This window comes from Chrysochloris asiatica, unplaced genomic scaffold (genome assembly GCF_000296735.1).
Source record: "Chrysochloris asiatica unplaced genomic scaffold, ChrAsi1.0 scaffold00118, whole genome shotgun sequence".
NCBI classification, from domain to species: Eukaryota; Metazoa; Chordata; class Mammalia; order Afrosoricida; family Chrysochloridae; genus Chrysochloris; species Chrysochloris asiatica.
This window is the reverse complement of record NW_006408636.1, coordinates 9,446,312-9,462,034: the sequence shown is the minus strand read 5'-3', so window position 1 is coordinate 9,462,034 and position 15,723 is coordinate 9,446,312. Positions and strand designations below refer to the sequence as shown.

Here is a 15,723-nt window from a genome sequence, read left to right as displayed (position 1 = left end):
AACATGTGTCTTTGACTTCCTTTCCAAGTACTAACTTGTCCAGCATTAGCCGTCCTTTTGGGAAACCTAAGGGATACCCAGTTACAGTCCTCAAGGTAGATTGGCCAGTGCAAGTTCAATCAAAGGGTTTCAGTTGTGTTATACACTTCTTTCTTGCTCAATGGACTAATATTATAGTCATTACTAATAATATAACTCGAAGCTGTTCTGCCAAAGGACTTTGTCCTGGAAATAGGCCCAGAACTAGCCAAGACGCATGCAGGAACTGCAGACAGGCATGATTCAAAATAGGAAAAACGCTGGGAAACCCATTGGCACCCTGGAGTATAGTTACAACTGGTTGGTACCCCAAGTGCCAACGTCTGTCAGAGAAAGACTATTTGCAATAGGTTAAGAAAAATCCAAGCCCAGAACCAGAGAACAGCACCAGTAGGCCTACTGAGGATCAACTCCTGTGCTTAAACCCAGGTGCATGGTGATTATGTGGTGACAATACCACCAAAGGGGTATGGGCTTTAAGATGTTTAAATGTAACCAACTTATATGGGCACTGCACAAGTAGGATGGTTGAGACCTGTAAATTACGATTCTCAGATTTATAGGAACTTATTCTATGCCACTCTGCTAATGCCTACGCAGGGAGACATCGGATCCTGAGAGGAGTAGGACTGATTGTAGCAGTAGTGATCTCACTGGTCACTGCCAATGCTGGCCTCATAGGAGAGATTGTGTACACTGCACAAACTATTACAAACATCGTGAGGTTGTTGCCGAGTAAGGACCAGGATGCCGATATTGTCATAAAAGCAATCCAATACTCTTTTGACTCACTAGCAAAGCAGGTGAGGGTCCACCAAATAGCATTAGACTACTGGCTAACCAGGGAGGTGTATGTGCTTTGGCAAATACCACCTGCTGCTTTTATATCAACTAAATTGGAAAGGTAGAGGACAAGGTGTGTTAAACATTGCCAAGGTTTTAAGGGACAGTAAAAAATGAATAACTCAAAACATTTGGACAACTGTTTAAAGCTGGCTTCCCTCAATGACTTAGTTTTTACCTCTCATTAGACCAATCGTGGCTATAATATTACTTTTAATATTTGCTACTTGTGTGTTAAACCTGTTGGTTAAATTTGTATCTTCCAGAATACAACAGTTCCAAATGAAAATGAACCTTTAGATGCTGTGGCAGCCAGATTCATAGAGGAAGAGGAAGCGGAAGAGTCAGAATAGAAACTCAGGAGAAGGAACCTAACTAGGTAGGTCATCTTCTCAAATCTGCAGGAAGTAGCCAGGTAGAACGACCACTATGTCCCTTAAAGAATTCAGGATCCTACTCGCTCAGGGGGGGGACCTAAGGGACAGAGTAGGAATCTAATAGCCAGCCTAACCACACCCCAACATCTGGTACTTGAATTAACAATTTCAGGAAACTGAGCCCAGCACACCTTCTGAGAAACAGAGCAGTGTTAGACCATCAAAAAGGGTGAAAACATATGCTGCCTAGACCCTGCCACCAATCAGAATTAAAGCAGCTAAAAACCCTATAAAGGGGGAGAAAGAACAGGACAACGCTCTCTATCACTCACAAGATGCCGCATCTCCTCTTCTGAGAAGTGTACTGTTCATAGCTTAATAAACCTGACTTGCCATTTGCTGCTTTTTGTCTGTGTATGCTATTTGCACCAACCACAAGTGGGTCTTGCTAGACCTGCAGCAGTCAAGTTATGGGATCCAGACACTCTCCAGTCCTATTTTCATATCTGTGATAGGGCGATGTTGTTGTTAAGTGCCATAGAGTCAGTTCTGACTCATAACAACCCTGTAGAGAGTTTCTGATGAGTTGCCGGTGAGCTTGAAGAGCCGACTTGCCATTCAAACTGACCTTGCAGTCCAGGTCATTAACCCACAGCGCCACTGAGAGAACAATACTAGTAGGAAATTTGATTATGGGATTCCTGTGAGGATTGGAAAATATTCATCGGCAGTGCAGAGAAGAGTACCAGGCACATAGTATGTGCTATTCATAGACTGGAAACTATCCCTTGAAAATGGTAGTCTGAATTTATATGCCTTCCTGGAGAGTACAAATGCACTGGTTTCCTGACAAGCTCTCCCTGGGGATCATTAAGCTCTTAAACAGTTGCAAGCCTGGTGTATGAAAAGCGGTTTTCAGGTTTTAGTTTGCATCTCCATGATGACCTCTGGTGAATCTCTTTTGAGGTGACCAATGACCAGGGTCATTCTCTCTCCTTTGACATAACTGGGCAGAGGAGGCGGCGATCAGCTGGATAAACGCTGACCTGTCAATAGAATTTAAGTAGTCTATGGCTGCAGTCTTAAGTGCCAAAAGGGCAAAGCTGCGCAGTTGCACATTGCCACAGACACTGAACAGTGCACAATTCCCTTTACAGGTAAAGGTATGCCAACCCCTGATTATGAACTTGTGGACTTCATTTGCCTATTCTCCTAAGGGGTTCTAAGTCATGTTTCAGAAAACAGGTTTGTGAATACTTTCTGTCCTAGGTGTTCCATGTTCATTGTTAAATTTTACTCTCATTTGTTGCTGTTGTTGTTAAGTGCCATCGAGTCGGTTCTGACCCATAGCGACCCTGTACAGGGTTTCCAAGGAGCGGCTGGTGAGCTTCAACCACCGACCTTGCAGTTCAAACAACTTTGTAGTCTGACGCATTAGCCCACAGCACCACACCAGGACTCTCATAAGTCCTGTCATTTCCCGGGTGGTGCTGTAGGAGAAGCACTGGACAGCAAGGTCATTATGAACAGCAAGGTCAGTAGTCCAAACTCACCAGCCACTCCGTGGAAACGCAATACTGGATGGCTAGAAGTCGGAAATGAAACCAATAGCCCAGAAATCAACGCTCAGAAACCCAGAAATCATTGGTCAGGAAGACTCACAGGAAGAGGCGGGGCCAGAGCCCCTACAACCACACCTAACCACCTGATTGGCTGCAAAGAGAACCAAACGCACTTGCTGTTACTGGTTAGTTCCAGAGGGGCGGTCCAACAAGGAGCCCACTGGTTGGCTGGTGGAAGGCCACGTGAGGCCGCCTCGACCAGGTTTCAAAGGTTCTTGACGGAGCTTCGTTTGTGGCGATCAACCGTGTGCGGCCTTTGTGGCCTCAGAAGGTGTCGCTTGGCCCGCGCCTGCGTGTGCTAACGCACAGCCGGGCTCTCGTGCTGCCTCAAGGACGATCCGGCAACATGAGCTCCCCAGATGAGGTGCCTTTTGGGGGAGCGGGCCTCAGCCCAGAGAGCGGAGAGTGGGGCAGCCTTCGGCGGGCTACCACTGGAGGCCCGCGGGGGCGCAGACGAGGCCTTGATGTGGGGACGCCACGCAGCTGCCAGAGCAAGGGCGGCCTCCCAGTCGCGGTGGGCTTCGAGGTGGAGAGGGAAGTGATAGGAGACAGAGGGGCCATGCGGCGGAGCCTGGAAGGCCGACCAGCTTCCCCAACCAGCAAGAAGGAGCATGCTCTAGAGTACATGCCCCACTTGGAAGAGACTAAAGACTCCTCGGCCATGGCGAGGCTGTTGACCACCCGGGGTACATGGAGGGTCCGGAGAAACTCCTCCCCAGAAAGCTGCGCCACTCAGGTATTTCCCATTTGGGCAGATGTAGACACAGGCCCCAAAGGTAGACGGTCACCCGCCCCTAGCTGTGCAGACTCAGAGCGGGCGTCTCCCGCTGCCATTCACATCTGCTCCTAACCTCAGTGGGCCCGAGGGAGGTCATGCCCGGGGAAGCCCTGAAAGAGGCATTGAAAGTCGGTTGAATATTAATTACTGTGACTCTTTAGCGGCCCTGCATGGAAGAAGACCTGGCCGGGGTGCCTTCCGACTCCGAGTCATCGGATGAGTTCAGTGAGATATCACTGATGAAGGTCATCATTCAGCCCAAAGCGAAAGTCCAAGCAAAGTCCGACTGCCCAGAGGATCCCGGAGACGCACCCAGAGCCTCGAATCCCCACGCCAAGGATAACGTCGTTCATGTGCCAGATTCGTTCCTGAGTGCCACTGCACGCCGATTCCCTTCAGCTGCAGAAAGACAGCAGCCTGTTGGAGAACTTGAGATGTCTTCACGGAAGAAAATGCAAAGTGTGGCCTGGGGCAAGAGAGGGGCCAGGCCTGATTACCCAAGCGCTGCCTCTGCTTCTACTACTACTGCTGCTGTTGCTGCTGCTTCTGTATACGACTTGCCCCGGGCCACTCTTAGAAGGAAAGAAGCCCAGGAGAAGAAATGCCTAAGTGGTGCCTCAAAAGTTGCCCTGGAGAGAAAACACCCATCCTTACCTTTGTGGGGGCAGAGAGTCTCCATGAGCCTCCCTGAGCCAGCCACCTTCCCCCCAATCTCTGGCATCTCACTGCTTGGGAAATCTAAGAGGGAATCCTTGGTCCCTTCGGGACCCAGGCAGCCCAGACACAATGCAGGGAAGAAATCTCTGGTGAGCAGGACAAGGGAGTTGGAGCTGGAGACTCAGGATGATGACCCAAACAGAGATCCAACCTCAATGGATCAAGTGAGTAGACCCTCTCCTGTCCCCAACTCCACTCCTTTGCTCTGAGTTTGTCATCAGAGTGCCCAATCAAGCTCATTTTCAAAGGAACAGACATTAAGATTTACTCTGTTCCAGTCACTGTTCTCGATATTTGACATGCGCTTTGAGCCCTCTCCCCAGACAGGAATGGGCCAAGAAGGGAGGGCAGTCATGAGCCTTCCTTACAGGTTTTCTCAGTTGCCCCACTTTTCTTCTTGGCTCAGCTTTGCCTCTTGGCCCAGGAATGACTGGGGGAGAAATTGCTAAAGGAGATCAGCTTCTTGATTTCCCTCCCTCACACTTACCCCTACAGACCCATTCCTGAATCAGCCAGAAAGTTTTCTTTTAGTTTCCAGCAAGCAGGCTAGGGCCATCTTCCCTGTCCTTGTATCGTGGAGAACGAAGCAGTGGAGAACCCAGCCTCAGGGCTCCCCAAGTTCCAGGAAGCTCACAGCCCTTGGCCTTTGACCAGGAAGTCGTCAGACCTAGGAATCCTACACCGTCGGGTGAGTCTTGTGGAATTGGGGAAGGGGACCCAGAGGGAGCACTTGTGGGGGCCTCAACCCTACTCCCATGCCTCTCTGCCTACCCAGACAGCACTCCATAGGAAGCTGGATGCAGACAGGGTTGGCCTTAAAGTGTCCTCTGCATGAGGTTTTCGTGGTGGGGGTAATTTGTAGCAACACCCCAACCTCCAACTGCAAAAATAAGTTTTTAGCAGAAAATGCCTTTTCTGTGAGAATCTGAACACCCACAGTGCTCACCCTGGGGGCCTGGCTTTGACTGTGGCTCTGCTAGTGTCACAGCCACAATCCATTAGATCCAGTCCATGAGTTCCAGATGGGCTGAGACTGGGGGAACAGTCTCCCTTGCCCAGAGAGAAAGTTGGAGCTGCCAGACAGAGCAGGGACAATATGTTGCCAGCAGAGGGAGTGCTGGAGTCCTGGTATGGCAGTGCAGGATAATACGTGTACCACAAGGTCAGTTTGAACCTCAAAATCGGAGGTTCAAACCCACCAGTAGCTTCTTAGCAACCCTATACAGTGTTGCTGTGGGTTGGAACCGGCTTGACAGCACTAAAAACAACAATAACCTAGACGCTGAAATATCATTTTGTGTTCTCTTTCAGGTGACCAGCGGTCTCACACCAATACTATGAGACAGGAACGGCGGCAGCTACCACCTGGAGTACAAGGCTGTCCTAGGGTAATGCCCTCTCTGGCCCCTAGAAATGCAGCTCCAAACTAGGTTGTGGGATCTGCACTCAGGCTAAACTGACCTTATGTTGCCCGTTCCCTCCATCCCTTCCTGCTCTCGACCCCAAGGTGGAGAGTACCTCCTTTACATTGTGATTTCCTTATGGGTCTAGCCACTGGGCTTTGGACTGTGTAAGTCATAAGGGAGCAGTGGTAGAGGGGGAACATGAGAAGGGGGAGGAAAGAGTATACTAACATTTTCTCTTTCTCTGTTATCTGCTGATCTAGTGTGTCGTGCTTCAGAAAGAGATAGACGACCTTAAAGATGAAATTGGTATGACTGTCCTCTGGGTAGGGGCAGGGACAAGCTAAGGTACCCAAGCCTCTTCTGCGTACGTGTACATTTTGCCAACAAGTCCTAGAAATCATCTAGGACCATTAGAGAAGCCTCATTTATTTCATCTTTAAGTTCTGATAGCTGGTTCATGTGCTTGATGGTTATTTTATTGCTTTTGATACGCTCCAAAGTTTGAGGGTTGCTGGTTCTTTGTCTTCTGGATTAGAAAACATTTCCACTCTGAATTCAGGTGCTGAAAGGGAGTCCGTTTGGCCAAGTTTGAATAGGAGCTGGTGGGAATTTGAGGTTGTAGGGTTAGGCCATTCCCCCAAGGGGACAAAGGGATGGGTTCTGTATTCTGTACCTCTATGTCCTGAGTGTCTGACTTTGCCTTTCTTTGTTTCAGCGGTCCTGCGGAGCCTCACTGACAAGTTCCTGAGCCTTTGAAGTAAATGTTAACACATGCCATACCCTTCTTACAATCTTATCTGTTCAGAAAGGCTGTAGGTTGACCCTTGCTTGTGGCTCTTACCTTTTTCTGTTCTGTTTGATAGATTGAACCCAACATCCTGCTACAAGAGAAACAGCTGGCACTGGTGCCTTTTGAGTCCAGGAGCAGCAGCCATGCTAGTTGCTGCCTGTTCTGTGCCTGTAGGGGGCTTTCTTTCATCTACTTCTGCCCCTGCACACCCTAGTTTGCAGTTGTTTCAAATTAAAGTATCTCTCATAGTCTGTGGTCTGCCCTCTCTCTTTTGGGGAAGAAGGTCGGGGTCAGGAATGACTCCACTATAGAGCTGTTTTAAAGCTACATACCTCTGGCATTCTGTGGCCTCCCCTGTTCTTGGTGGGGAGCCTGGACTAGCCTCTGAGCAGGAGTCCTACAGCCAGCCTTACCAGAGTGTCTTTGGTTGGGTGTAGACACCAGGAGGGCTCTGCCCTGCCACATTAGCATATCTCATACAGGCACTATGAATGCTCTCTCCTGATTGCCATTTTTTCCACCTCTGGATTCCATAATTCCCATTCATCACTACTGTTCCCCACTCCTCTTTAGCAGAAACCTATCCTGGTTCCCTGTTCTTGCCCCTTCTCAGATCTTGTGAACATTCATGCGCTCTCCCATGGCTGTATGTCCCTTGGCCTCTCCACCAGTCATTTAAACAGGTATGAAACAGCACCACGTGAACCAAACCATTCTCCTTCATGGGCCTTTTCCACCTTCTGAATTCATTACATACCATGGTGCCACTAGCACAGGGATAAAACCTCTCTTCATCTTGGTTACTGAACCCTGCCAGTTCTCCCTCCTTAGTTTCACTAGTAGATCAAGGCAAAGGTCACTTCACAGTGGTTGTAGAACAAAAAGAAGTGTAGAGAGAATACAGACAAATGAAGGTGTGAAAGTCAAGGTGGGTGGGTGAGTGTGAAAAAATTAATCATGAAAAATCTCCCTAGAACATTGACCTAGCCACAGAGGGCTAGAGCTGAGAGTGAAGTATCCAGCTGATACAAAGTGATGGAAGACGCACAAGAATGCCCAAACTTGTGGATAGTACCCATTTGACCTAGTTTCGATGACTTGATGACCAGAGCTTGACTAGAGGATGATAAACTCGATAAAGGAACCAAGTGTAAATTGCTATAATTTGATGAATTTGACCTATACTTATGGATGTAATAGCTCAATATACCAACCAAGAGGGAAGGACTCATCACATCAAGGATCAAGGCTGTCCCCCCAGGTATACAGGATTAATAGGGATGGGCAACTTAAACATTGACTACCTAAAATGGGTGGCAGGGGGTGGGGGCGAACACTATAAAGACATGAAGTAACTGGCTTACAAGGTTTCCAGGTGGAGTTTAGTTTCAGAGTGTGTGGGGAAAGGTAGAATCCCCACTGAATAGTTTTCATCTTGTCTAGATGGGTCTGGTGAAAGGAGATGGGGATAGAATTCACTTGATTCAATAGTGAGTAATTATTATCGTGACTACTTGGGACTGTCACAACTGTAACAAAATATGATAGGATGAGCAAAAAACCGCTGTTCTCCCATGTAAAGTATCACTTAATTCACAATAAAATCATAAAATAAATCTCCCTAGAGGGAAGGAGGTCTGATTTAGAGTGTAAAGGGTGTAGACACTGATCAGGAATCAGTTAAAATAAGGATATTATCCTGACCGATCCTTGTGGGCCGAAGGTTGTCAAAACAGCTAACGAAGTGTTGCTGAATCAATTCTGACTCTGCGACCCCAGGTGTTTCAGAAAAGGACTGTGCTCCATAGGGGTTTCATGACTGACTTTTTGGAAGCCTGTCTTGTGAAGCACCTCTGGGTGGGTTTTAACCAATAACCGTTGAGTTAACACCCAAGTGCTTAGCCATTTATGTGACCCAGCAACTCCACCAGTGTAATCACAGGAGTCCTTAAACATGGTAGAGGAAAGTTGAAGTGTATGTGACAGAGATACAATGTGAGAAGGACTTGATCCACCTTTGCTGGCTTGCAAGAAGGAGGAAGGGGACCTTGAACCAAAGAATACAAAGTGGCCTCTAGAATCCGTAAAAATTGTGTTCTCTCCTAGAGCATCCAGGAAGGAATGCAGCCTTGCTGGCACCTTAACTTGAGCCCAGGGGCACCTGTGTTGGGCAGCTTCATGCATCTTCAATCTCCACAAATAAACCTTCTATTCCCAACCGTATTTTCTGATTTTCCAGTATCTCTAAGAGAGATCCAAAATACCCTGTCTGCCAGAGATATCCATGGAAACTATGCCTTCATGATTTCAGGATACATGACTACAGGGTGAGACACCCCTGTGGTTTTTCAGTGTTGAATTCCTGGTAACTACCATTCAAATGAGTAAATAGGACATTGCCAGTGCCTTAGAAAGTCACCTGCTTGACCCACGTCATTCACATCCCCATCCCCACTGCACCAGTAGTAACATTCATCCTGACTTTTCTAGGAATCACTAACTTTCTTTTTAAAGATTCAAATTTGCTATTTAAAAATGAAAATCTTACCATTGTATAAAAAAAATTAAATTAAGTTGAATATGAACTTTATTTTTAAAGCATAGTATACTTTGTTGTTGTTAAGTGTTGTTGAGTCAGTTATGACTCATAATGACTCTGCATAAGGTTTCTGAGAAGTGGCTGGTGAATTTGAACCACTGACCGACCTTGCAGTTCAAATCGATCTTGTGATCTAGTGTTTATCCTACAGCACCGTACATCAGAATTCCAAACTTATATATAAAAGGGCAGAAATTAAAACCTACAGCTTGATGAACAATTATAAAATATTCAAGCCATGTAAATACTACTAGTTCAAAAAACAGTATATTGCTCCTTCAGAATTTCCAGGTGTGTCCCTTTGTGAAGGACTCCTTGGCTGCTAACCAAAAGAACAGTGATTCAAATCCATGAGCTTCTCCATTAGAGAATGATGTGGCAGTCTTCCACAAAGATTCACATCATATTGGGAAGATTAAATTGTAGTGTAACCACAAAGAAAGTTAATAAACCTCCTAATCAAAAGAACAAAGAAAATCATAAGGAGTAGTAAGCATAAAAAATCAGCAACAGCAAAAAGAACGAAAAATAAATCTAGTGAAAATAACTCAGCACAGAAAAAATGATACAGAAAAAAATCAACACCACCACAACAACAATAACAAAAAAAAACCATAATGACAGCAATGAATTAAACATTAATTACAGTGAATGTAAACAGACTAAATGTATGAGTCATGAGAAAGAGTAACAGAATGGAACAGGACTCATCAATATGCTGCCTACAAAATACTTATTTTAAACACAGATAATATATATTAAAGGATGAATATGCATGCATCAAGCAAATGACAACCAAAATATAGCAGGTATGACTTAATTACTGATAAGATAGATTTGAAGGAAAACAAACAACAAAAGGGATAAGGAAGGACATTAAATAGTGAAGGAATCATGAAAGCATAGCCATAATATCAATGCACCCAATGAAAGAGCCCCAAAATGCATACAGCAAGCATTAACAAAATCAAAAAGAAAGATTGACATCTTCATGATAATAGTAGGAGGCATGCCATCTATAATGAAGGATAGAACTAGAAAGAAACTCAACAAATATATGGAAGATCTCAACAACACAAACGACCAACTTGATATCAGATATTTACAGAACATTCCACCCAACAAAATCACAATACATATTCTTTTCCAGCATGTATGGAACATTCTGCAGAATGGCCCATATACGAGGGTAAGTCTAAATCAAACATTATCTGCACTCTGGTTATATTAAAACTTTTGTTGGCTGCACTGTTTTATTAGTACTTTCTGTTCAAGGTCACTGCTATGCAGGTGTGGACATGGACATTTGCAAATAAAATTTGATCCATACTTGAAGGAAGGTAAAAGTTTCTTTTTAAAAAAATTACTAGTGATGAGTCATGGATTCATCACTATGAGCCTGAGAGTCAACAGCAGAGTATGGAATAGAAAATCCACAGCTGATGACCAAGGGAAAGTTAAAAAGTCAACCATCAGCTGGAAAATTGACACTAACAATTTTCTGGAATTCTCAAGGGCCAGCCAGTACTGGAACACTATCAGGAAAAAAGATTCAACAAACATCAGGGCTCACAACAGTGAAATGCTTACTAAAGAGCTGAAGCCTAAACTTCGAATTAAATGCAGAGGACTGTTATCCAAGGGCATTGTGATCTTACGTAACAATGCATGTCTACAGGCCTCTGCCCACATTGTTGACACTGCAAAAACTTCATTTTGAGGTGTTAAAGCATCTTCCCTGTAGTCTTGATCTTGCTCCAGCAGACTTTCACCTGCTTGGTCCCCTGAAAACAGCCTGGTGCATTCTTGGCTTGCAGCTTAGCCTAAAACATTTTTAATAAATATGAAAGCTTGTTGATCAATGGACAAAGTGTATTGAAAAGCAAAAAGATTATGCCAAAAATTGATATATTTATCTTTTCTAAAAGTTGATTAAAATAAATTCTATAGCCAGAATATGGATAATTTTTTACTCACCCTCATATTAAGCCATAAAACAAGCATCAATAAATGTAAAAATATCAAAGTACAGAGTGTCTTCTCGGGTCACAATGCTATACAATTTATACAATTTGAAAACAATAATAGAAAGATTGGAGGGGACAAATATGTGAAAACTAAAAGAACAAACACTGATTGTGAGGGTTGGAAATGTAAAGGTAAACATTTTGTAGAAATAAGAGGGGAGTGATTGACTTTGCAGTCTAGGAGCAGAGGTCCATGGGATCATCAAGGGAGAAAAACAGAGAGCAGGACCCTACCCAGAGAAGCAGTGATGCCAGAGATGTAGCAACTGGGGAGTTTAGACCCAGAGAGGGAAAGGGGCTGGGTGCTGACGACCAGGAGGGGGCAGGCTTGCAGGCTATACCCTTTGGTTGGTTGATGATGCATGGAGGGGATAGTAACCATGGCAATGGTTCTCCCATGTAAACTATCACATAATTCACAATAAAATATTTAAAAAAAAAAAAAAAAAAGCTAAAGTGAGTAGAGAGGAATACTGTTAACTGATGGTACATGGAGGGGATTATAATCATTGTAATGAAACGAGGTATATGATTTGTTAAATGTAAAACTGATGATCTGCCCTGTAAACTTTCACTCAATCCACAATAAAAACCTTAAAAAAAAAAAGATGGATTGGCAAAGTGGCAGCATCAATGAACTCAAGCGTGGCAACAATTATGAGGTTAGCTCAGGATCGGGTAGTGTTTCATTCTGTTGTGCATAGGGTCTCTATGAGTAAGTGCCAAGTCGATGACACCTAACAACAACAACAACATAAAGAGGGAGTGGTTAATCTTACATTCCAGGAACAGAGGACCCTAGGACCATCAAGGGAGAAGAGCATGAGCGGAATGTGAAACCCTATCCAGAGAAACAGAGATGGAGGCCGAGATGAGGTCATGGAGAGATAGAAATAGAAAGAGAAAGACTGTTTTCCAGGCCAGGAGGCAGGTTTGCAGAATGTGCCCTTTGGTTGTTTAAATGTTTAAATGATTATATGTTCCTGCTTGTTTTGTTGTACATCCCCCTCTCAAAACAAAAAACAAACAAACAAACAAATAGAGGGAATAGAAGCAATTACTGGTGACTTGTGATGCACGTAGGGGATTGTAATCATGGCAATGAAGTGATGGGTGTAAAACTGATGTTCTCCCATGTTCTGTCACTCAATTCACAATAAAAATTTTAATTTAAAAAAAGTGTGTTTTTCATTTTATATGTTTTAGTTGTATCACGTTAGGTGCAAGTATGACTTTATAATTTTCTTTATTTAAAGATTATGCATATAGTTTATTGGTTTCAGGTTGACAAGTGTGACCTGTAATGGTTAGGGTTCTGTGCCAATTTGACTATGCCAGGATTTCCAGAGGTTTAGAAGTTGGGATGTGCTTATTCCCATGGTGATGAAACCAAATACAGGCACAGTTAACTGTATGATTACTGGCTATGAGCTGCCAATCAATTGAAAGGATATTTCCTTGGGTGTGTGGCCTGTTTCCAATATAATGGACACACGAGAAAGGCTCTCTACCTCCCTTCTGCTGGGGACCCGGACTCTACAACTGTAAGCCATTTACTTGATAATAAACTTAGGTGTGTGTGTGTGTGTATACATATATACACTTTTTTTAAAAAATCTGTTATGTAGCTATGGTAGTCAAAATTGCCTGGTACTGATATAAGAGACACATAGACCAATGGAACAGAATTGAGAACTCAGAAGTAAATCCATCCATCTATGGACAACTTGTGTGGTGCTATAGGATGAAACACTGGACTGCTAATTAAAAGGTCAGTGGTTCAAACCTACAAGCTGTTCCACAAAAACCCTATGCAGTGTCACTATGAGTTGGAACCAATTTGATGGCATGTAACAACAACAATATAGACAGCTGATCTTCAACAAAGGGCCAAATATATTAAATGGAAAAAAGCAATTTCTTTAACAAACGGTACTGGCAAAACTGGATAGCTGTAGAAAAAATAAAACTAGATATATAGTTGCAGAAAAAATAAATAAATAATTATAAAAAGATCCATACCTCACACCATATACAAAAACTAACTCAAGATGTATCAAAGACCTACATGTAAATTTTAATACTATAAAGATCATCAAAGAAAAAATGTTGAATTTATGGGACCTATTTCATGGACTTCTGGTGTGGCACTGTAGGATCAACACTGGACTGCAAACCACAAGGTCAGCAGTTCAAACCCACCAGCTGTTCCTCAGAAACCTTATACAGGGTTGCTATGAGTCACAATCAATTCAACAGCACTTAACAACTTATTGCATAATAGACTATGGAACATAACCAAAAATGCATAAACACCAGAAAATAAACTAGATGACTGGAACCTTCTGAAAATTAAACAATTATGTGCATCAAAAGACTTCTCCCAAAAAGTAAAAAGAGAACCTACAGATGGGGAAAAATATTTCGCAACTACATACCTGACAAGGAACTAATCTCAAAATTTATAGAAAACGTCAACACCTCAACAAAAAGACAATTAATTTAGAAATGGGCATAGGACAGGAACAGGTTCTTCACCAAAGAAAACATTCAGTCAGCCAACAAAAACATGATGAAATAATCACAATCATTAGCCATTATAGAGATGCAAATCAAAACAATGAGGTATCACCTCACCCTAGCAATAATAGCAAAATTCAATAAGATAGCAATACTGCAAATAATAGCAAAATTCAATACTGGTTAAGGTGTAGATAAATTGGAATTCTTGTACATTTCTGGTGAAGCTATAAAATGGTGCAACCACTGTGGAAAATGAGATGGAACTTCCTCAAAAAGTTGGAAATAGAAATGCCATTTGATCTAACAATCCACTACTAAGTATATATCGTAAAGAAGTAAGAACTGGGACACAAACATATACATACACACCCATGTTAATCGCAAGCCCTGGTGTGGTACTGTAGGGTAAACACTGGATTGCTAGCCACAGGTTCAGCAATTCAAACCCACCAGCCACTCTCAAAAACCCTATACAGGGTCACTGTGAGTTGGAACTGACTCAAAGGCACACAACAACAACAATATTAATTGCAGCATTATTCACAATAACAAAGAGATGGAAACAACTTAAGTGTGCATCAATGGATGAATGGATAAACAAACTATAACACCTACACACAATGGAACACTATGAAGTGTTGAAGAATAACAAAGAATCCTCAAAACAGCTCTTAATTTGGATGAACCTGTAAGACATTATGTTGAGTGAAGGAGGTCTTTCACAAAAATACAAATACTGTAGGGGTCCACTACTATAAAGTCAAGGAAAAGGTCACACATACAAAAAATTATTATTTGATGATGTGTTAGGGTGGGTTCTCCGTTGTTGTTCTTGTTATGTGCCATCGAGTTGGTAACAACTCATAGCAACCCTGTGCACAACAGAACAAAACACTGCCCAATCCTGGGGCAACCTCACTATCATTGCTACACCTGAGCCCATTGCTGCTGCCACTGTGCCAACCTATCTCGCTGGGGGGTCTTCCACTTTTTCTCCGATCCTCCACTTTACCAAACATGAAATCCTTCTCCAGAGACTGGTCCCTCCTGACAATATATCCGAAGTATAAGAGATGAAGTCTGGCCATCCTGGTTTCCAAAGAGCACTCTGACTATACTTCTTCCAACACAGAACTATTTGTTCTTTTGGCAGTCTGTGGCACTTTCAGTATTCTCCTCCAACACCATAACACAAATGTATCAATTCTTCTACGATCTTCCTTATTCACTGTCCAACTTTTGCAAGCATATGAGGTTATTGAAAATACCATGGCTTGCATCAGATGCCCCTTAGTCCTCACACTGACATCTTTGCTTTTCAACACTTAAAGAGGGTCTTGTGCAGCAGATCTGCCCAATGCAATACATCGTTTAATTTATTGACTGCTGCTTCCATGAGTGTTGATGATTGATCAGAACAAAATGAAGTCTTTGACAACTTCAATCTTTTCTCCATTTATATGGCTAGTATTTATTGGTCCAATGTTTAAGGTCTTGTGCAGCAGATTTCCCTAATGCAATAAATACATCGTTTGATTTCTTGATTGCTGCTTCCATGAGTGTTGATGGTGGATCCAAGAAGAATGAAATCCTTGACAACTTCAATCTTTTCTCCGTTAATAAGAATGTTGTTTATTAGTTCAGTGGTGAGGATTTTTGTTTTCTTTACATTGAGATGCAATCCATATTGAAGGCTGTGGTCTTTGATCTTCATCAGTAAGTATTTTAAGTCCTCTTCACATACAACAAGCAAGTTTGTATTATCTGCATATCATAGGTTGTTAATGTTGTTGTTATTGTTGTTATCAGGTGCCATCGAGTCGGAACCGACTCATAGCAACCCCATGCACAGCAGAACGAAACAATGTCCGATCCTGAGCCAACCTCACTACCGCTGCCACACTTGAGTCCATCAATGATGCCACTTGGCCAATCCATCTCGTTAGGGGTCTTCCTCTTTTTCTCTGACCCTCCACCTTACCCAGCATGACATCCTTCTCCA

General features: G+C 43.3%; 1 pseudogene; it reads left to right on the top strand.

The window, feature by feature from the left end:
* Positions 1 to 3,227: 3,227 nt before the first annotated feature.
* Positions 3,228 to 15,723, top strand: part of LOC102825773 — a 16,279-nt pseudogene continuing 3,783 nt past the window's right edge.